At 43.0% G+C, this 22,271-nt stretch overlaps 1 protein-coding gene across 5 annotated transcripts in view; it reads right to left on the bottom strand.

Moving 5' to 3' along the window:
* The window catches only part of TLN2 (talin 2), a 439,937-nt gene that overhangs the window by 240,586 nt on the left and 177,080 nt on the right, over positions 1-22,271 (bottom strand). For 4 of the 5 annotated variants that reach the window (XM_040492868.1, XM_040492871.1, XM_040492867.1 and 1 more), the window contains exon 3: positions 18,008-18,085. The exons of the other annotated variant lie outside the window; for it this stretch is intronic. The gene's annotated coding sequence lies outside the window, so the exon portion shown is untranslated. The remainder of the gene's footprint in view (positions 1-18,007; positions 18,086-22,271) is intronic. 5 annotated transcript variants of the gene reach the window in all.

Below are 22,271 nucleotides of genomic sequence, written 5' to 3'. Positions count from 1 at the left end.
ATTTGCTTCATACTGCGAAGCTTTAGTGATACAGTAACGAGCAACTAATGCAGTCCCCACCCTCCAGGGACTCTGTTCGTGGATGGAGGCAGAGACCTCCAAGTGTCTTGACAGAGTGAGCCTACAAGGCAGGATGTAATCCTGGGGCTCCGGCATGACCTACAATCAGTGGCATGGTGCTGCCCTAAGTCAATAGTATCAAGTCACTTTAAAAAAAAATTTTTTTTTGAACGTTTATTTATTTTTGGGACAGAGAGAGACAGAGCATGAACGGGGGAGGGGCAGAGAGAGAGGGAGACACAGAATCGGAAACAGGCTCCAGGTTCTGAGCCATCAGCCCAGAGCCCGACGCGGGGCTCGAACTCACGGACCGCGAGATCGTGACCTGGCTGAAGTCGGACGCTTAACCGACTGCGCCACCCAGGCGCCCCTCAAGTCACTTTTCAATTCCGGCACCACTCATCAGCTTTAAAAGGGTTGGTTTTTTTTTTTCTTCCTCAAATTTTTGATGATCCTTGGATTATATCTAATTATGGGATGAAAAGGAGGCTTCATCAATATTTTAATATCTGCCTATCTTAAATTGGAATATAGAATATGAATGAGATAATAAGATATAATTACCTCCATTCCCTTCCTTGCCCCCCCACCAACCTTTCCCCTCCAGAAGAAATCAGCTTTCAAGTCATTATGTGGGAAAGAGGTGTCAAGCAAGGTGTGTGGGGGGGGGGGGGGGGGGGGGGGGGAGTTGCCATGGTGGCCTAGAACAGAGAAAAACTACAAGAGACTCCATGGTGTTACATTGGAATTTAAAATACTGGTGTGAATTCATGGTTTTCAAGACAGATAGATGAAAAGAACCACCTGCACACACGCAGAGATACACAGAGAACAGCTGTGTGGGCTTAGCAGTGATGTGTGCACGCAAAGATAGATACACAGTTAATCCCCACTATTCGCAGATTCTGTATTTGCAAATTCACCTCCCTGCTAAAATTTATCGGTAATCCCAACAGCACTTTCCTCGATATTTGTGGACACAAGCCAAGTGGCAAAATGGAGTCATCTAACGTACACACTCCAGCTGAGGTCCAACAAGAGGATGTTCTGCCTTTTGGTTTCAGCGCTCAGACTAAACAAGCATCATTTTTGTGGTTGATATAGGGTCAAGATATTTGCATTTTCATGTTTTTGTTGATGATTTAGCTGTTTAAATTGGCCCAAGTGTGGTGGAACACGGTCGAGTGTTCCTAGGCCCAGGAAGACTGTGATGTGCCTTACGGAGGGAATGAGTAGGTTAGATAAACTGCAATCGGGCCTGAGGGCCGTTGGCCACTGAGTTCAATGTGAGCGATTCAACATATATTAAATATGGCTTATTTAAATAGAAACACACATAAAACAAGGTAATGTATTGATCAGCTAAAAATGTTGTGACCAGAGACTGGCAAGAACCTGACCCTGTATTTCCCCAAGGAGCAATGGTTCAACGTTCACTAATTCAGTATTTCCTCAGACAATGTAGACTGTAACTGCTGTGAATAACAACAATCTTATGTATTCCCTAGCTCTGTCCACTGAGAAGGCCTGGGACGGAGGATAGCCCAATATCAAAGCACACACCAGGGCCAAGATCTTGGCTTCAAATTACCTCTCTCTAATGCAAGCTACCAGGGCTCCACAGAGGAAGAACTGATTGTAGGGATGAGCTAAGGGAAGTTTTAAGATAAACACTGCACATCTTATTAAGTAAAGAATTGCTCAAAGAATGATGGAGATGTGTCAAAAGGACACAGAAACCAGTTTGAAAGGGCTCCCACTGGCCGAATCAAGAACAATTTAAACACCAAAATGATAGTAACAGACCTACCTTAAGAAATGCAATATGAAAACGTGAGTCCATACCAACATCAATCAATGAATCAATAAACATTTGAGGAGAAATGAGATAGCTCCCGAGTTAGCTCCAAAGTACTTCCCTACAAAATAGTTATTCATAAGAACAAGGGGAGAAAACCTTTTCAGAGGCAAAACCTGGCCAACAGCACATCAAACGTGGGATGACAGGAGCATCATCAATACTGAGACACATCTGGATTGTGCACCACAGGACAGGATGCAAAAACCACAGAGCATCATTTCTGTGATATTCATGTCCAAGACGCAACACATGAATTTAACCATGAGGCAAGACACAACCTAAATGGAGGGATACACTACACAATACCTGGCCTTTATCTTCAAAAGGGTCTCAATCATCAAAGTCCAGCAAAGATTCACAGACTGTCCTGACTAATGAAGACAAAAGATATGTGACAATAACTGCCACAAATGATTCTGAACATGATCCTCCTGCTTTAAAGGATGTGCAAGGGACACGTGACACAATAGCATCTGAGGATTACGTGGTAGCAGTTTAGACGATTGCACTGTGGCTAGGTTCAAGGAGGTCCTTTTACAGTAAAAGTAATTGGAGGTGATCATGCATTAGGGCATCAGATGGTTCAAGGAATCATTCTTTGGGCTGTACTTCCAGCATTTCTGGAACTGTGTGAGTCTTTAAACATTTTTCTGAGTATTGGCGGGGTGGGGGGGGGGGGGAGATGTGTAACAGAGCAATAAGCACAGCAAGAATCAAGGACACAAGGGGCATCCCTCTATACTAAACTCTTCATCCGCCCCTAGAGCAGGTGCCATCACCACAAGCCCACAAACCCTGCAGACTTACTGCACCGGCCCAGCCTATCCCACATAGCCACCGTTCCTGCAAGAGTGCTCTCCACGGACAGACCTTGAATACTCACCCTATTCCTCATCTGGCTTCTGTTGAGCACTGCCAAGGGTATTCAGGCACTCCCTCTCCAGTCCTTACCTGTGTGGACAGCAGTGGACAACAGCAGCCACTCCAGCAGATTCTCCCATTCTGTCTGACCTACTCCTGTTCAGTCTCCCCCATAATCTGTCTTCCTCGCTTAAACCTCATGGTCCAAAAGTTCTTTCCCAGCCCCTCTTCTGTACACCCTTGTGTGGTGGATCTCATCTGCTCTCACGACTTGCATCCATCAGCTCTGCAGATCTGTCCTCTGCCCTCCTTATCCAAGTCTAGTTGTATCTTCAAGCCCTTTCATAAGCTTATCACCTTCTTTGAAAATAAACTCATCACTTCCGTGCTGCCATTGCTCTCAAACTAGCTCCCCTCCCTCCTGCATTCCTGATTTCAGGGGAACCGGCATCCACCCAACAGCCAAAGCCAGAAAACAGACACTTAGCCTTGACCTGAGCCTCTCCTGCGCTCTCACATCCAACCACTCAAGCCTTGACTACGACCTCCTAAGACTCTCTCAAACTGGTTTTCTCGTAGGATGCCATCATTCCTGCCCAAATTACAACAGCTTCCCACTGAGCTCCCCACTTGTACTCTTACTACCCTTGAATACACACTCCACATCTCACTCAGTGGCCTTCCTAAGGTTTTCAGACTAGATCCTCCTCAGCCTTAACCATTTAAAGGATTCTGACTGCTCTTAGGAAAAAGTCTACACTAGATATCTACATTACATATTACAAGACCTACTTTCAACTGTATCTTAAACCCTCTGTACCAACTAAACTATAGTATTTCCCATCTCTATCTTGCTAGCAACAATGCCCTAAGATCCAGCAGAATGCCTGGCATTTTGTAGATGTTCAATAAATGTTTGATGAAGGAATCTATTAGATGGGGAGGGAGGACAGGCCAACCTAATTTTTAACGCAAACACCAACCTTCAAATATATACAAGTCTTAAAGAGATCACTCAAATCCTGGGCAAGCGTTTAACAGAAGTGTCACATAGGGTTTGCACAAAATTATAAGCAGGTCAAGGTCCTTGAGGTTAGACGTTAAAGAGCAAGAAGACAGACATACTTCCTCACAGTCATTCAGGGAGGGGTTCTTGGTGTGATGTGTCACACCAGGACCCGATTCCACTTTACTCAATTCCACACAGTAAATGTGAGGCCCAGTGTCTATGGGGTGCTGACAGTAAACTCAGAAAGAGTGGAGCAGTGGGCCTACCCGGGGACAGGGAGACACATATGCACACACAAGCACACACGTGTGCACAGGGCCCAGAGAGAGTCAGGATGGCTTCACCAAGGGGTCAAATAAACCCAAAGGAAAGAAGACCAAATTACAGATAAAAATCAAATGAGAAACACTATGGAAACTCACTTGGCACATGACGGTGTGGAAGGCTGTTTCTGAACCTTTTATTATTCCTTACGTTTTCCTAAAACTCCACTAAGATATGGCCATTCTGGGGGCTTGTTGAAGAAGAGAGGCCTATATGCTCCCAACTACTGCAACTGGCTTCACATTAGGGACTGCGGGGGAGTCCAAGGAGAGATGGAGTGAAGAAAAAACATGCAGAGGCAACGGAATTAAGGCCACTTTCGTGTAAAACCATCACTGAAATGGCATCAGTAATCTAATTAAGAAGGAGGAGTCACGCAGGCAGGCCACCATCAACCTTTCAAATCTCAGGAGGAGCTCCAGATGTCTGAATGAGAAATAAAAAGCTACCATGACTTCTGTGACCCCATGATGGCTCTGATGCCTATTAAGCACTAAGAGAGATCTTTTCCACGTAGGAAAGAGTCTTGAGAGAAATCCAAGGGTGCTTGAAGGGCAAGAAAAAGCCTTCAAATACAAAAAAGAAAAGCAACGTCCGCAACATCCAAGGGACCCATGACCAAGGATGAGCACATTACTACTGTGCAGACACAGCAGCAGCATAACCACATGGAAAATTCATCAGGAGATAAGAAAAAGGCAGAGGGCAGTCCAATCAGTGACAGGGATGCCTCCACACTGACAGCCACAGCCCAGCATGAACACTGGCCATGGCAGGGTTGTGCTGAACATTATTATTACTTCCATTCTCAACAGAAGACACAGGTACAGAAAACTAAGTTTTGCCAATATTTTTAATTCTAGTAGCTGGTGGAATTAAGATTTGTACCCAGGTCTGCCCAGCTTCAAAATCAACGACCTCCTGTCTGAAGTACTCCATCTACTCATTCCCTTGGGCATGACTGTTCCTAACCAGATGAAAAAGGGGGTGCCCAAGTAAACACTCATAGAAGAATGTGATAGTGAGGAAGTTAGACGGCAACACCGTGGTGAACAAAAGCCTTACCATTGTCCTTCCACTTGGGTTAGCACAACGAATGCTCAAGTAATGAATGCTCAACACGGTATTTTGACCTACCATCCTTCGTGGAGAAAATATGTTCTCTAGGCCTGGATTCCACCATCCCTGAAGTTTTTACTATTAATCTACAGGAGTTCCTTTCCTAGTATTCCAATAATTCCAACCCCAAAAAAGATTTTCTTGAAATGGTAAATGTTTCCTTACCGCGTTCTCTATGCTATCAGTAACACTATTAACTAATACAGGTTAACTAACCACACAAGTGGCAAGGTGACACATTACACCATTTATTAGCCTCATTTGTTCAGTCTATCAAAATGTATCCTGTGTGTCAAAGGAAGGGAGATTCTGACATACCATCCCTCAAAGGCCTACCTGTGGCAGCATGCATCTCTCAAGCGGCATTTCCTGAAAACGAAGACTGAGGCAATTCAGGGGATTGGCTCACTCAAAGCAGGGAGAGGCTGGACAGCCCAACGCTGCATAATGCCCAGCTTCCTTTGCAGCTCTGGAATCCAATGTGACAGACTCTCTCCACGAGTGAGATGGGCTCACAGGCAACTTTGGTTTGGAACTGAGTCTTGGGGAAAGAGGCAGGGTGTTAGGGCATTCACAAAACGCAAGGTCTCTTGGCAGAGAAGGCATAGGGAAGGAGCCAGCATCTCAAATACTGGGTTCCTAATTCGACAGCGTCCCACAGCCTTGGCAGTTTTCCTAGTTCTGGTAGGAGAAAATGGTTCTGGGGGGGTGGGGGGATCCTAGAGGCTTTACATAGAGCCAATTCCACCTCCACACCTTCCAAGGATTCTGGAAGCACTCATCCTCTGCATTAAATCTACTTTAGCTTTAACTCCCTCAAGTAGATTCTGTGTCTAGTACAGGATATGTGAGCAGTAACAAGAAGCTCATCACTTTCTCTAGTTGATTAAATTCACAAAATATTAGGTATAAAATACCGAGCCACAAAGGATCAAGAAACAAACTCAATTTATTTTAATTATACTTTGCCATAATATCATTTGGGCCAGGGTAATTCCTATAAACCATAGTATCACACAATTTTATAAACCTAAACCCACACTGTAATGCACCTCATTCATAAACATGAGGAACTTGACCTACTTTCTAATATATTCAGTCCTCCTTGTCTGCATTAATCTGCAGTGACATTTTAAAAGTTGCTCTAATAATTTCCATTATATGAAAATGCATTTTTTCATTTATATCGTCTTTGATTTTCCTCCCACAAACAAAATACTGTTTTCTCAACAGTCAGCTGCAAATGTCGCAGGAAAACTAGAGGTACAAGGCAGCTGACACAACAGGATCACTGGTGAATGGGCTCAGTATTGGGTTTCTTGATGGGGTGAGGGCGGGAAATAGAGGCAGGAATGAGATGACTCTGCCCTCACCCTCACACAATGTGCAAAGAGGATTATGGCTCTCTCTTTGTATATAACCAATGGAAGATTAAAGAGTACCAATTTTATACATAAAGCAAATTCCCTATCAAACAATATAATGAGGTCCATGCTTCTCAATAATTCTCTCATCTCAGGTAATACAAAAAGAAGAAATCCATTCCCTCTCCCACTGACACCTTCCAATTATATCCACATGGAGACCACCAACAGCCAGCCTCCTGAACAGCCTGGGCTCCTCCCCTCTGATGGAGTCCTCTTTGATCCAATGTCCATAATCCTTTTGAGGAGGTCCTTCCTGGGCTCAAGAACTTTCTGCGGCTCCCAAATGCCCAGATCAGAGGTTGGCAAACTATGGGCAACAAGCCAAGAATGACTCTTGCATTTTTAAATGGTTGGGGGAGAAAAATCCAAAAGAATCCTATTTCATAATACATGATAACTGTATGAAATCCAAAGTTCAGCGCCCAACTCTACTTTGATTGGAACACAGCCACGCTTATTTATTTATGAATTATCTATGGCTGCTTTTTGTACTCCGACACCGACTTTAGAAGCTGCAACAGAGATGGTAGCTCAAAATATTTACAGCCTGGGTTCTCTGCCGGAAAAGATTGCCAACTCCTGCCCTGAAGTGTAACACTGAATGACTTTGGCCAGGCAACACTGGTGGTGAAAACCTGGATTCCACCAGGCTTCCTAAGCCTGATTTCTTCTACTTGAAGACAGAATGTCTATTCCGCCCAAAAGCGCGTCTCTATTTATTTCTCCCAGACCTAACTTCCCTTTTTCGTTCCAGAGTTTGCTTCATCCCACCAGCTTGCAGACATCCTTCTCTCTCTTCATAAAAGGAGTCACATTATATACACAGTTAACTTCCATCAAGTTAGAAAAGAAAAATAATTTTAAGGGTGCCCGAGGCTATTCCACACAGCACTATTCATAATAGTGAAAGATGAAAAACCACACACGCCCACCAACAGGGCAGGCTGAGAAAGTAAGAGCAAACTCACACAGGGCAGGACTGGGCAGCTGTGCAAATGTGTGTGGATTATCTCTGTGCACTACTCTGGCCAAGAGCCAGGATAAATTAAGCGAAAAAGGTAGGTAAAATACGTACAGTATACTATTGTGTACTGAAAAAGGGAGGGATATGTAAATATGAAAGCACACACATAATTGCTAGTATAAAAAAAAAATTGCGCGGGGGCGCTGGGTGGCTCAGTTGGCTAAGCATCCAACTTCAGCTCAGGTCATGATGTTGCAGTTTGCGAGTTCAAGCCCCACACTGGGTTCCATGCTGACAGCGTGGAGCCTGCTCGGGGTTCTCTCCCTCTCTCTCTGCCCATCCTGTCCTCTCTTTCTCCAAATAAATTTAAATAGAGAAGAAGACAGCGCAAAGACAAACCGTATTTTTTTCAAATGGCACATACGGGGAGGGAGGAAACAGGATGCCAAGGCAAAGAGGGTAAAACCAAACCCCTCTGAATATTCCTCACGTTGTAGATGAGACTTGGAAACCATGACAAAATTGCACAAAATTCAATTGAAAAGGGAATTTCCCCAAACCAGAAATGAAATCAAACAACGAACTTAACTATATATACAGCTGGTGGCACAATCACACAGGTAAGAACTATTCCAAACAGCTTTACAACTAAGTTGTGTATGACAGAGCAGGTGGTGAAGAAAGAACATAGATATAACAGTGATCAAGTAGAACCCTCTATACCTCAATTTTACTTAGAAGTATCTATATGAATAATTGGTTTTACGTTTATATATAAGATACACAAACACAAATACACATATATACACATGTATTCCCTAGTTTGGTCCACTGAAAAGATTCAGAAACAACGATGAATCCAATGAGAATAAACATTCTTAGTTTCTACACTGTGCCTTTTAAATACTCAACGGAACCAGAGTTCCTTGGAAAAGTGGCAGATCTAACTCGGGAGTAGGAACCAGGTAAGACAAGCCTGTGACACTGTGTCACACCAGAAAGGATACTAAAGAAGAAGAAAAAAACCTCAAATCTTGTCCAAAAGGATTTGGCAGCCAACTTGAGTTAGTTTCTGCTGGCCAGAATTGGCACAATTTGAATATCAGTAAGGAGATTACATTGAAATGCATCAATTATATTTACACCAAAACAACAACAACAACAACAACAAAACAAAAAATAAAACTTCAGGGATCACTTTTGGAGGATGCCACCAGGGAACCCAGTGTATTTGAAAATATAGGGAATATCAAGCCTTGATCCTTGCTTCTATGAACCTCAAGGTAAACAAACAATTGCCATGAAACTTCTCTTTATTCTCATATATAAATAAGGAAGGAATGATAGAACTGACAATCACTATTTCACTAATGAAACGATCACAATCACTAATGAACGAAAAGATATAGGCAATGATCAACGACCACCAACATCACAAAAGAGTGAGACCATTCGTGACTATGAATTTAATGAAAATACACAGCCTACGTTTCATGTAGGCTTGACAAGACAGAAACAAACATCTGGATCTGAATGTGACCAAAACCTAAGCTTTAACAAATCATAAAAAACACAAGGAACAGAGAAACAGGTTAAACAGCACCAGAGAGAAGAAGTCATTAAAACCCACAGTACGGGAAATTCCACAGCCTAGTTTCTCCATCTCTCAGCACTACTGACATTTTAGGCCAGATAATCCTTTGCTGTGGAGGGCTGTCCTGTGTGCCAAAGGATTTTAGCAACATCCTAAGCCTCTACCCACTAGATGCCAGTAAGCCTCCCTACAATGTGACGAGTAAAAATATCCCTCAACACTGTCATATGTCTGTCGATAGGGGAGGGAGATCATTCTCAGGCTTTCTACTCTAAAGGACAAACAACCCAGTTTCTTCAACAAACAAATCACAGGGGGGTGGGGGAGATGGGTCTCTAATCTTCTTCTGATCTGGACTGACTCCTTCATCAGTCAATTGCCACATGGAAGCCTCGTTTGGATCCTAATTCAAATAAACAAACAAACAAAAAGGATGTGGGACAAGTGAGAAAAGTCAAACATTAATTTGATATTTATTGACATTAAGGAAATATTGGTAATGTTTATGTTTTTAGTGTGATATGGTCTAAGTCTTACCTTGGAGAGACATATACTGAAATACTGATAGAATAAAATAGCAAAGAGGTGTTTCAAAATCAGGAGTGGGAAGAAAGAAGGGTACAGATGAAACCAGACTAGGATTAATCCTTGTTGAACCAGGATGGTAGACATATAGTTCACTATAAAATTCTCTTTGCTTTTGCATGGGTTTCAAAGCCTCCATAAGAAAAGGTATAAATAATCAATCCGGCAGGCAATTCCACTCCCACTCAGAGAGCAAGCAAGTCCTAGAAAGACCACGGAAGGGACATAAGAACTTTCAGACACTGAGCAAAACCCAGGGAACTAGGTTTCTCTTGGGGTCCTACCTGGATGCCCAAGCCCCTCTACCGTTTACAACATGGGCCTTAAACAAAAGCACCAATGACTTAGCAGCAAGCTCTCCCAGAGCTCGGAGAAAAGCCTGCTCTGTTGGACTGACCAGGAGAGAGAGTACCAGCCCCTCATGGAGCATCTTCCCAAGGGATGTTCAGGAGCAATTTTGTCTCCGAGGGTTTCTTGCTTTAAGTGCTGGTTTTAAAAGTTTATCCCCAGGTGACTGGGTGGTTCAATCAGTTAAGCATCCGACTTCGGCTCAGGTCATGACCTCGCAGTCTGGGAGTTCGAGCCCCACGTTGGGCTCTGTGCTGACAGTTCGGAGCCTGGAGCCTGCTTCAGATTCTGTGTCTCCCTCCCTCTCTGCCCCTCCCCCGTTCACACTCTGTCTCTGCCCCTCAAAAATAAGTAAACATTGAAAAAGATTTTTTAAAAATAAAAGTTTACCTCACTTTTCATACCCTCAAAAAAATTTTTAAGAAGTTTACCTCCAAGTAAGATGTGAAATTTTACTTACCCTGCAAGGAGCCCACGCCCCTGCCAGCCCTAAGCAGCCGATCTCGGGACTTCATTCCAGGTGAGAAAACACCACCTTCTCTCTTGCTTAACCCACTGTGGCTTATAGTCTGTTCTGCTGGAAGGAGCAAAACTGAAACCAATTCACTCAGAAATAAATGCTGCTTTCTCTTGGAAACCTACTCTACCCCCTTAGATATAGTTCCTTCCTCCAAACTTCCTCTCCTCCTGCTCATTGGTCAGATGCCTCTGCACCTGTGGAGTGTGGAGACCCAAGAGAACAAGGCCCACGTCGTTATACTGTGCGGTGTTGATCTGTATTTGTCCTTCCTAGTTCAGAAAACTGAATATGCTTCCTCTGAATCCAAACGTCTGAGAACAGTGGCCAACCAAGGAGACGAGGCCTCACTTTCACACAGGTCATGTCCCGGGGCCTGCATCAAACTTTCCAAAGCGCTGGCAAAATGAACCACGCATCCTGCATGACCCCGATGCCTGGAGCCAAATGGTCTCCTACAGGGGAGATGGAATTGTTTTCACTACTTAGAGGTAAATGAATGGAAGAACATGTAACTAATTTGGGGACTATTTAGCATCAGGTAATACAAAGGTAATACAAAACCCTTCTTCCCTTCTCTTGCTAAAGGGTTGGGTTCAGTCCCACTCTTCTAGAAGCTCCATTTCCAACCATGGGATAAAATTTTGATCAAGATTTAAACTGTCCAAGTAAGTCACTTTTACACAAAGGTCAAGTCACCTATATAACTGTGAGGATTAGTGATCTTTGTAGAATGGAACCAAGAAGCTCTCACCCAGATTACAACCCTACCTGCTTAGCACCCTATCCTCTCCTTACAGTCAATCAGTAAATATAAAAATTAAAAATAGTCATTGGATCATTAGAATTGGATCATTAGAAGTTCTTACTAGGGTCACCTTGGACTGTGTATCACTACTAAGTCTCAAAGCAGGAGAGATTACTTCTGTAACCATTGCAACAAGGTAAATATTGACCCGTATCTGTGCATTAAGACTGGACGTCACTAAGGCTAAACAACTCTCCCATATGTAAATGAGGTGGAGCTCAACTGACTTCCCTTTCATTCACTACTTACTTGAGAGCACAAACTGAGTAGGTCTAGAGGTTTGGAAAGTAAGCACTGTTTGCACTTCGACTGAAGACGTTAATGCTACTACCGCCTTCACTGAGCAGAGTGACAAAGAGTTAACGCCAACCAACCACTCGTCCATGAGCTATTTGCCTAGAAAGCAGACGACCAACTCAAGACCGGTTTGAGGAGAGACTGCACGTTCCACCTTACCCGGGTCTGCATCATGAGGTGAGCAAGCAGCTGGAGAAGAGGAAGCCCAATGCCGTGTAAGGGAGCCGCCTGCTTTGGGCACCTGCCATCCACCTGGTCAGGACCATAAGTGCAATCCACCAAACACAGGTAAAGGGAAAGATTTACCCAGACCGCCACATTCATAAGAAAATGAAGTGTTAAACGTAAATGTGATGGTCTTCCCAAACTCTCTTCTAAAAGAGCCACCAAAACACAACATACATTAAGAGGATCAAATGTACCAGACTCCCACACGTATACTCCAGGCTCTAAAAAACCCTCTAAACCCACCAACACCATTGACAAAGCACCTTTTCCCTATTTACCAGCAGGGTTGAGTAGGAAGCCCCTGTCTCGCTTCAAGTTCACAAAGGGAACACTGAGTAGGTAAGGAGAGTGCCATTTCCAGTCACAGACTTCTGCATAATGAATTCTTGGCCACACAGCATACCCACAACAAGGATGAGGGTGGAATTAAGCAGGGCTGGTTTTCCTTAGAACAGCAGCCATTTTCTCGGGGTGGGGGGAGGGTCCGTTGAAAAAAGTGTCCATGACATGGCAGATAAGTCTTTTCTCACCTAGGAAACCACAGCTGACACCATGTGCCCCCCCCACCCCCCCAGGATCTAAGAAGGGCTTCCCAGGGGAGGCCTTGGATGAGTCTCTGATCTAGATCTCAACTTCTTCATGGAAGCAGTGTCCATGGTAATTTTTCTGTTCCAAAGGGCTGGTGTGAGCATTTCTGCAAACACCAGGCCTCAAATGCCTAGGTGCCTCACACACCAGATCCTCAATAAATGAAGGCTAATTTTAAAGACCAAGGTGATTACCTCTTCTGAGACACCAGAGCCTGAAGCCATTTTTCCAACAGTATTAACACTGATTAGCTTTTCCCGGCCATCAGCACTGGCTTAGGGGTAGGCAGCATACCCTGAGAATTTAGACGGTTCTGGGTTGAAGGTGGAGGGTGGGGGGCAACGGGACTAAGACCTCCAAACAGAAAGCAGGTTCCTTGGAAGGACGGGAAGACTGAGAAGCTAGGAAAACCTGAGGCCGTGCCCAAGATGGCTGTTACCACCTAAAAGGGAGAATCCATTCAAACATGCTCCACGGAGGTGCCAAGGTGTGGGGACATCAGGCCCCAGAGAGGAAGGACTATAATCTCACCACGTAACTGGGCTGTGATGGCAAAAGCTGCTACCCTCATCCCAACAGAGTAAATGCTGCTTCTTGCATTTAACATTCAGAATCAAGTCACAGGTAAATCACGGAAGCCCGTACTAAACAAGAGAATATAAATATCACCAACGTGGAGCATTAGAAAATCAAAGGTACAGCTGCCCCAAATGGAGAGGTAGATGATGGTGGGGGGAGGGGGTCAACAAGAAACAGCCTATGGAGGAGACAGAACAAGGATGAGGAGGTTGCTGAGGGGGCAGGGCGGAGACAGCTATGGGACTGAAAATGTTAATCAGCTGCAGGGAGGAAGGGAGAAGGGGGATGGTCAGAGTGAGCTCATCAGCAATCACAACAAGACACCATCAACAGCTCTTAAAACTGATCAAGTGAGAAAAGGTGCTGCTAGCATAGTATTTATACATGTCCAAGCCACAAAAGTAAAAATGATCTGCGGGGGGGGAAACAAAAAAAAAGGTGGTTGCTCTGAGAAAAGCAAGACTAAGTGAAGGAAGAGGTAAAGTAAAACCCTATTGCTTTCATTACAAGCCGTTCTGGAATGTTTTCCACTGTTAGCCATTTGCATGCATTACTTCGACTAACATTAAATGACAGGCAAGATCCTCTAGAAGACTAATGTTTAGATCACAGCTGTAGGTTTTTTCTCAACTTACAGCAGGCTTCACGGTGCCGTGTTGAGTCCTTGCAGCACGCTTAAGCTGGCCTGCAGCATGCTTAAAGTCATGTTTAAACTCTGCGAGTAGACTAGTTATTTTCTGGTCTGAAAAGCTGTCCAATTCCGATTTGTTATAAACAGAAAGGCTTTGATGATCATTTTAGGTCTTCAGAATATGGGACTTCATAGCTAAACTATGGGAGTTTTAAAGGTTTGTGTTCTATAGGAGACTATTTCAACGCAGACACAAATATTCCAGAGCCGTCAAGTTCGGGAATGACGATCAACTCTTAGAAAAGGCTCAAATCTTGAGCTCTCCACAGGGCTAACCTTAAAAGAGATTAAGTGATGAGCCTCATCAGTCAAAAAGCATACAGAAACAGCACATTCTATTATACCCGTGAATTCCTAAGTTTAATGAAACACAATCTGGAAATTGTTGTTGTTCTGAAACATTTACTAAGCACAGACAGCAGAGTGAGGAGCCTCGCACATGACAGGGAACCCTGATCAAGGATGTGATGCTAATTAGGATGATGCTAATTAGGACTCCCAGCCACTCAGGGAGCCCACAGGGGGGTAAGCAAGTGGCAGTGCCTCCAGTCAACCAGCAGAGTAATCTAAAGAATCCAGCTAATAATGGAGGATGGCAGGAAGACAAAAGTGCCTAACAGATTACATTTTTAATGAGGAAAAATAAGCATCGGAACTCACCTTTCCTGACGTCAGAGCTTTTAAGGGACTGATAATGACAAACAGCTATGTAGATCCTGCTTTGAATTTTACCGATTCAAGACCTCCCCGAAACAGCACTGGGAATGAACGATTCCCAGAGAGTCAGAAACAGTGTTTTTCATTTAAAACTGGTTTTTAAATATTTTTCTTACAAGCCTGCAGGGAAAATGGAGATAAGTTCAGAATATTACATCTATTCTTAAATCCAGAATACATCACGAGTCATTAAGTAAAACGTTAAACAAGTCATTTGTCATATGTGCCCCCCCAAACACTTTATCAATTTCTCTCCTCTCTCATGCACATAACCCGTTAAGAGCACACGTTTATTCCTGTGAAGCATGGCTATCTCCAATTCTCAACGTTCACCCCTACAAGATCTCGCCCAGCAGTGCTTGGCCTTCTGAAATACTCAGAACATGATTGATTGATTTTATTTTTCATTCATTAAATTGTATTCAGCCTCAGCCTGGCCCACATCCCTTAAAGCAATTCTCCCCTCTCTGGTTTATGTCAAAATAAAAGCTTCTGCTAGCATTTCTTCATGACTTTAGACACTTTCAGCAGTGTCAAGATTTCAGATAATTTCTCGTATTCGTATACATTTAAGACAAATGTTGCTGTTGTCTGATATAGCTTTTTCCTAAAAAGGATAGTGAAATAAATATCCTCAGAAAGCAAGCCAAATGAAACATACAAATCAGGCAGTAAACCAAGAGAAGCGTTGACGGAACGGAAAACAACGAGGTAAGTCTGTCAAATTTCATTTAAGTTGCCAGAAAATAGGAATGTTAAAGGAATCACCAGGGGAGGAATTCCAAAGGACTGAACCACTGTGTTCCTATCAATGTTGGCCACAGTATGATTTCACAGAGCTTTCAAAAGCAGCCAAGATTATGTAGGCATCTTGAAATAGGGGTTATTACTGCTCCTTCCCCACAGTATTTTCGTCTCCTAGTGATTCAGTCCATTATTGCCCCTGTTCTCCACCCACCCTGCCCCCAGTCACAGCCATACACCCCAAGGAGAAGTAAATGGAAAGCCCAGTTTTCCCTTCTGTACAGGCCATGGCCTAAGAAAGCACTTGGCTCACTGCTCTCGGATCTGGAACCCAGGGAAAGGCTTACATCTGAGGTGCTTCCTGCCCTCTGGGCCCAAGCCCCTTAACCAAACAGGACCTGTAGGTCCTCCAAGGACGACACGCAACACCAGGACAACCAAATGGTTCCTGAGCAGGAGAGCTCCCTTACCCTTTCCTATCCCCTATACACGTGATCCCACTGCCCTCAGCGCAGAACTCTGGGCCGTGCCCTCCACCCCTCCCCAGCCCTCCGCTTCTCACACAGACTGTAAGCACTGGTCTCCCTGCAGGCAGGCATTCAGCCCACTGCACTCCTGCCTCTCAGCATCCCCACACTGGAGGGGCACACTCATCTGTCAGATACTACCTGGCCGGGGGGCTGCCCACCATGGTGAGAAAGGAGGATTCTGTATCCTTCCATCCAACAACTTAAGATCCCATCAAATTTATGTTTATGTTGACTGCAAGATAGCTCACGGCTCAATTGCATGTTCATGTGAATCAGCCATTTTTATTTGGGTTTCCCAAGAGAATGGTCCCTTCTCTTCTGTTTGACCTCACCTCTCAATTCAACTAGGCTAACTGTCACGGCATTTTCTCGCAAGAGCTATTGTGGACTACGGTACAGTTCTATCTTGCTTCAAAGGAATGAGACAGTTTTAGAGGCAGAACAGCCCTTAGCCATCAGTCAGGCATGCCAAAATTTCCCAAATGCCAGTCTTCAGCCAAGTGCTGGCTAGTTCATGGCTAACAGTCGCAGGTCAGCAGGGAAATGACAAAGAGGTGTAAGCAGAAGAGAATTTTCATGTATGAAAACGCTAAGCGCATGCCATCTAAAGACAAACGTAGGACATTCCTACTTTTTCAGTATTAAAGTATCTGTTTTTTCATGAGATGTTAGATGCGAAGGTTTTTTTTTTTTCAAATCTTTAATGATGAAAAATTCTGAAGCAAAATAGTATAGGATATAAGCATAGTGAAGACTCACACACTCATCCAGCTTTAATAATGATCAACTTTATATATACATAGCCAAAAACATATACTAGAAATTGGTCATGAAGTTTTTTTTTTCCTGTTCCACAAAATCTCAAAGTGTGGGAACGACTAATTGGGGCCAGCCTACACGTTTTACAGATGAAGATATGAAAATTGGCAAAGATCAGCTTGTCCCCAGTTGTGCAGCTGGTCAGAAACAGAACCAGTAAGCCTCGTGTGCCACAATACAGTTTTTGAGAAGAGGGGCACAGCCAATCCTTCTTAACCTGTCAAATGTCAATCCAAGGACACCGAGGACCTGCCTTTTGTCCCTGCCGAGGGAACTTGGGATTGTGCAGCCCCATCTGGGACAGAGTGCAAAACCCATCATCTATAACCCAAGTTCATTTCATGTTAGAGCAATTGTGTGCCATCCCTGGAGGGCTCCAAGAACCACCAAGCAGTTTCACAGTGCAATGACTACTAGAATTTTCTACATTCCTTATCAAACACTTCAAAAATCAAACGTTTATAAAGCAAACAAGTGTGAATAAATGAGAATTCATGCTGTAAGGTTAAAAAAGAGCTACTTATCCATTCTTGCAGACTCCCATCCTCACCCCACCCAACTACGAGGTGCAAAAAATAAACAGCAATGTAAGTAGTAAGACCAGACAGCTAGCTACACAGGCCTGCCTCAGCAAATATCAAATGAGACAGGCTAAGTGACAATGTTTCCACACTAAGTTTTATCAATGCAGGGGAGTGGCTAATTGGTAAGAAGATACATCTTTTTTTAATCTTTTTTTAAAAATGTTTAATTTTGAGAGAGAGAGAACACGCGCACACCGAAGAGGTGCAGAAAGAGAGGAAAACAGAATCTGAAGCAGGCTCTGTCAGCAGAGTCTGACGCAGGGCTCAAACCCATGAACCGTGAGATCATGACCTGAGCTTAAGTCGGATCCTTAACCAAATGAGCCACCCAAGGGTCCCAATAAGAGGATATATTTTTTAGGGATCACGGGGTGGCTCAGCTCAATGTCCAGCTCCCAATTTCAGCTCAAGTCATGATCCCATGGTTCAGGAGATCGAGCCCCTTATCAGGCTCAGCGCTGAGCCTCTCTCTCTCTCTCTGAAAAGTAATTAAGCACCTAAATTTTTTTTTTTTTAATGTTTATTTTTGAGAGAGATACCAAGTACAAGCGGGAGAGGGGCAGAGGGAGAGGCAAAGAATCCGAAGCAGGCTCCAGGCTCTGAGCTGTCAGCACGGAGCCGGAGGCAGGGCTAGAACCCAAGAACCATGAGATCATGACCTGAGCCGAAGTTGGACTCTCAACCAACTGAGCCACCCAGGTGCCACAACATTTTTTTTTTTTTAAAGAAGATATATATTTTTAAAGGACTCACCGAAATTCTCAGTTTATGTAAAGAGTTGATTTCCCTGAAGATATCCTAAAGCATCGGAGAAGCCTTCAGCAGCAATACCTAAAACAGTAGAAATCATCAGAATCAAGTGATATTATAGATGTCAGTTTGGTGGGGGGGGGGACAATTCTCCATCTATACATTTGGTCATTTCCCCCCATACTAAGCATGAAAGGAAATAACTCAGGAAACAATGAATTTCCGCTCCAACACATGGGCTGGGAATTTTCTTTACCAACAGGGAATTGAGGTCCCAAGACAGTTATTTCAAAGACCAAAATTATGTTACTGTTGGCAAAGAGGCAAAAACTCATTCCTCCCCTTCCCTGTGGTAAAAATCCTTAATGGTTTTGAATTTAAACAAAGACCAAATGTATACATCTCCCCACCCACTTGCCCCCACCAGTGTTTAGAACAAAAATCAGGCACTTTTCTCCTTTTTAAAAATTAGCTTACAGGAGCCTTTCTGGTCTCATTCACCCTTTTCCTACTCAGCTCCTCAAACATGTCTATCAAGTGGTCCCTTCTTGCTTCAACTGTTCCCATCTTATTCCCGGTTCTCGGAGCCATTCACAACTGACCATTTAGCACTCCAGTCCCTGGGAACCCAGTCTGAAGCAGAGAAGCACCATCATCGACTGTCCAAATCAAAATGGCTCATAGCCACAGCTAACAAACAGTATCTGAGTAAGAACATACATGTGAATCCTTGAAACAGGATAAACATTCAACTAAAGAACCAAGTACTTATATGAAATAGACCCAGGTACATGTAATCATACCTGGGTAGTTATGTAAGACTAGTTAATAAAAGGTGTTGGTTAGCTATTTGGGAGAAAGAAAAAATCTAGATCTCTACCTCTCTGCTTATAAAAAAACCAAACTCCAGGTAGAATCATGAGTCCTAGAAGAATATATAAACAAATAATTTTATACCACAGGGACAGAAAAGCTTTAAAAAAAATTTTTTTAATGTTCATATATTATTGAGAGAGAGACAGATAGACACACACACACACACACACACACATGACATGTGAGCAGGGAAGGGTTAGAGAGAGAGGGAGACACAGAACCTGAAGCAGGCTCTGAACTGTCAGCACAGAGTCTGACATGGGGTTCGAACTCACAAAGCCTGACGCAGGGCAGGGCTCGAACTCACCAACTGTGAGATAATGACCTGAGCCCAAGTCAGATGCTTAACTGACCGAGCCACCCAGAAAAGCTCTTTCTAAACAGGACATCAAAAACTGAAACTATAAAGGAGTGAGACATCTGGCTGGGTGAATTTTTTAAAATTTCAAATTTGTGAATGGCAAAAATGTGTCAAAAATAAAAACAAAGAACAAAAGGTGGTATTTTCATCAAAAAGTAAAGTAAGAAACTAGGTACAATATTTATACAGCAGACATATAAAGGCTACTTTCCTCATTAAGCAAAAAAAATGAAGCAGTAAGAAAATAGTCCCGTCAAAATGGACAAAGACGATTAACAAGCTTTCATTAAGAGAAGAATCCTAATACCGGGCGCCTAGGTGGCTCAGTTGGTTAAGTAGACAATTAACTCTTGATTTCCACTCAAGTCATGATCTCACAGTTCGTGAGATCTATCCCCATGTCAGGCTTCCTGCAACAGCACATGCTCTCTCAAAATAAGCATTTTCAAAAAGGAATCATAATAGCAATAAACATGAGAAGATAATCAACTACACTAACAATGAAAACATACAGCTTTAGAAAATGGAGGATTTTTTAACCTATCAAATTGATAGAGATGTTAAAGACTGACCACAGCCAATGTTATAGACATAGTTCACGATGTAGTCCACCACTTACATAATTTTGTCCACATGTAAAATGACATATTCTTTGATCCAGCAATGCTACCCCTAAGAATTTACGGGTAGTTAATTGTGTAAGCAGAAAGATGGATATATATAGCACTGTAATTAACAGAGAAAACAAGTCAATGCCCTAAAGGTTCACAAAGAGGAGGCAGGTTAAATAAACCATACAGACACTGAAAATAACGATTGAGGTTTGTATGTATTGATATGAAAAGATATCCACGTGAAACAGGTGAACAACCATGCACAGTATGATTCCATTTGTGTGTGTGTGTGTGCGCGTGTGTGTTCCTAGATGTCCTAAGACTCATCTAGAAGGATGTTTATCAAAATAGTTAGGATCACCACTGATTATCAGGATTTTAGAGCACTTTTTCTTCTTATACTGTGTGAATTTCTTATGAGCAGGATTTTTCCAAAGAATACAATGAAACCTTATTATACTCCAGGCTCCAGTGTAAAGTGTTACACTACATAGATTTCTACGTGCCTTCGATCAGCTTTCCTCTGAATTTACTGACATTTGTATCACACACGGCTTGTAATGAGCATCGGTACGAGTTCCCTTCCTCATCTCCAGCTCCTGTCCCTTCCCCAGGGCCACTCTGTCCTTGCATTTGGGTTTCTAAAGACACACCTGTATCCTTATTCTAAAACCCCCCTTTTTCATTTAACCTAGCTCAATTCAGTTTGTTACTTGTGACCAAAGGAGTACCACATAATACAGTGCTGCTTTTTATTTTCCATCTTCTCCATCATCCCATTCCATTTGAAAACAGAACAGTAAACCCTGTAATCACATCAATGAAGATTTAGGACATATAATGTCTTGTAATGGTTATGACTACAGCCAAAGTAACTGAAGCAGGAGACTCAAAGCTAGTGTAACAAACGCAAAAGTATTTCAAGAGACAGGTAGATTCATTCCTGACTAGTCAGAGTGCTGATGAAAAGACCACCTGAATAAGAATAAAAACAAATGGGACATACTTGTCCAGATGGGCCATTTCTACGGTTAAAATATTCTCCACTCTCATGTTTTAACCACTTCACTGATTTATTTTTATTGGATTATGTTTATCTATGAAAAGCCTTTTTTTTCTGTTTAGACTATAACATAATGTTTTCCCATAATGGGACCATTATGTTCAATTTATTTCCAGCAAACAAATTTATTCTTCTCATTGCCCTATTTTTAAAGGTTGAGAAGTTCCATATAACGCATGAATCCTCCTAATACCATAATTATAAACCTGGTTAAAAAGCTATAATCCCTTGTAGACATACAAATCCCTTTACAGGTGTGTTGGATGTAAAGTACAAATCTAATTAATCCTTCCCTCCATCTCCTGGAGGCTCCCTCTCAAAAAAAAAAAAAAAAAAAGTCCCTAGAAAGTAGACAAAGGACAAGAACCACTATCCAATTTCAGTAATGAGTAATCATGAGACCTAACCAAGTATGTGTGTCTCCAGGGCCTAAGTCAGACAAACACACAGGGCCATGCAACAGCCTCTCTCTTCTCACCCCTCCCTGGTAGAAGGGCATCTTTCTAAATGGATGGTTGGGGGCAGGGAGCCAAGCAAGTCCGCATCTGAGGCTGAGACACATCAGGCAGGATTTCAGACACAACACAATACACTTAGGGGAGACAACAGCCGGGTGGTGCAAAGTATAGACTGACCCTGGATCACTTACTAGTCGTTTGGCCTCGATGTGCCTTAACCTCTGTGTGCTTCAATTTCCTCCTCTGTAGTAATGCCCATCACAAGAGCTGTTTTGAGGATTAAAGAAGATAGTGTATCTAAAGCAACCAACAATGCTCAAGAGTCTAACATGGTCTTACTTGAGCTCAGTTTGGTGGGAGCAGCCTTGAGCAGAAACTCATTGTTTACTGCCTACTCATAGGAAGTAAGGTCCCTAAAAGAACTCTGGAATAGTATATATCTATGCATGACACTTACCTATCAAAAGCGCTTCCTCTTTAACATGGATAAGACCTTTACAAATGAATAGAAACTAATTTTAGAGGTACCAGAAGCACATTAAAGAACTCTGCCTTAAAATGGACTTCTTTGGGACATCATCGGATACATCATTCGGCAGCTCCCTTTTTTGAGTAATTTGAGTACCACGCGGTACCTTTTCTGAGTAATTTGAGACAGGCGTAGGTAGAGGTGACCAAAAGATAGCAAACGCTATGGACTTGTCACCACCCTCGGCACTTTAGGGCTGGACTTAACTGCTTTTGTATCCCGGGCCATTTGCTACTGAGAATGTATAGATACAGTTCTTAACTCAGTGCCTAAAGCAAAGTGCCCCCAAATGGTACATCCACTACTGATTATCATCTTCACAGCATTAAAGAAACAAAACACATATTCAGTAATCTGACTGAGACC

Source organism: Herpailurus yagouaroundi, unplaced genomic scaffold (genome assembly GCF_014898765.1).
Source record: "Herpailurus yagouaroundi ecotype Mexico unplaced genomic scaffold, PumYag 184, whole genome shotgun sequence".
NCBI classification, from domain to species: domain Eukaryota; kingdom Metazoa; phylum Chordata; class Mammalia; order Carnivora; family Felidae; genus Herpailurus; species Herpailurus yagouaroundi.
Note: the sequence above shows the minus strand (reverse complement) of the source record. Positions and strands in the feature narration are given on the sequence as shown.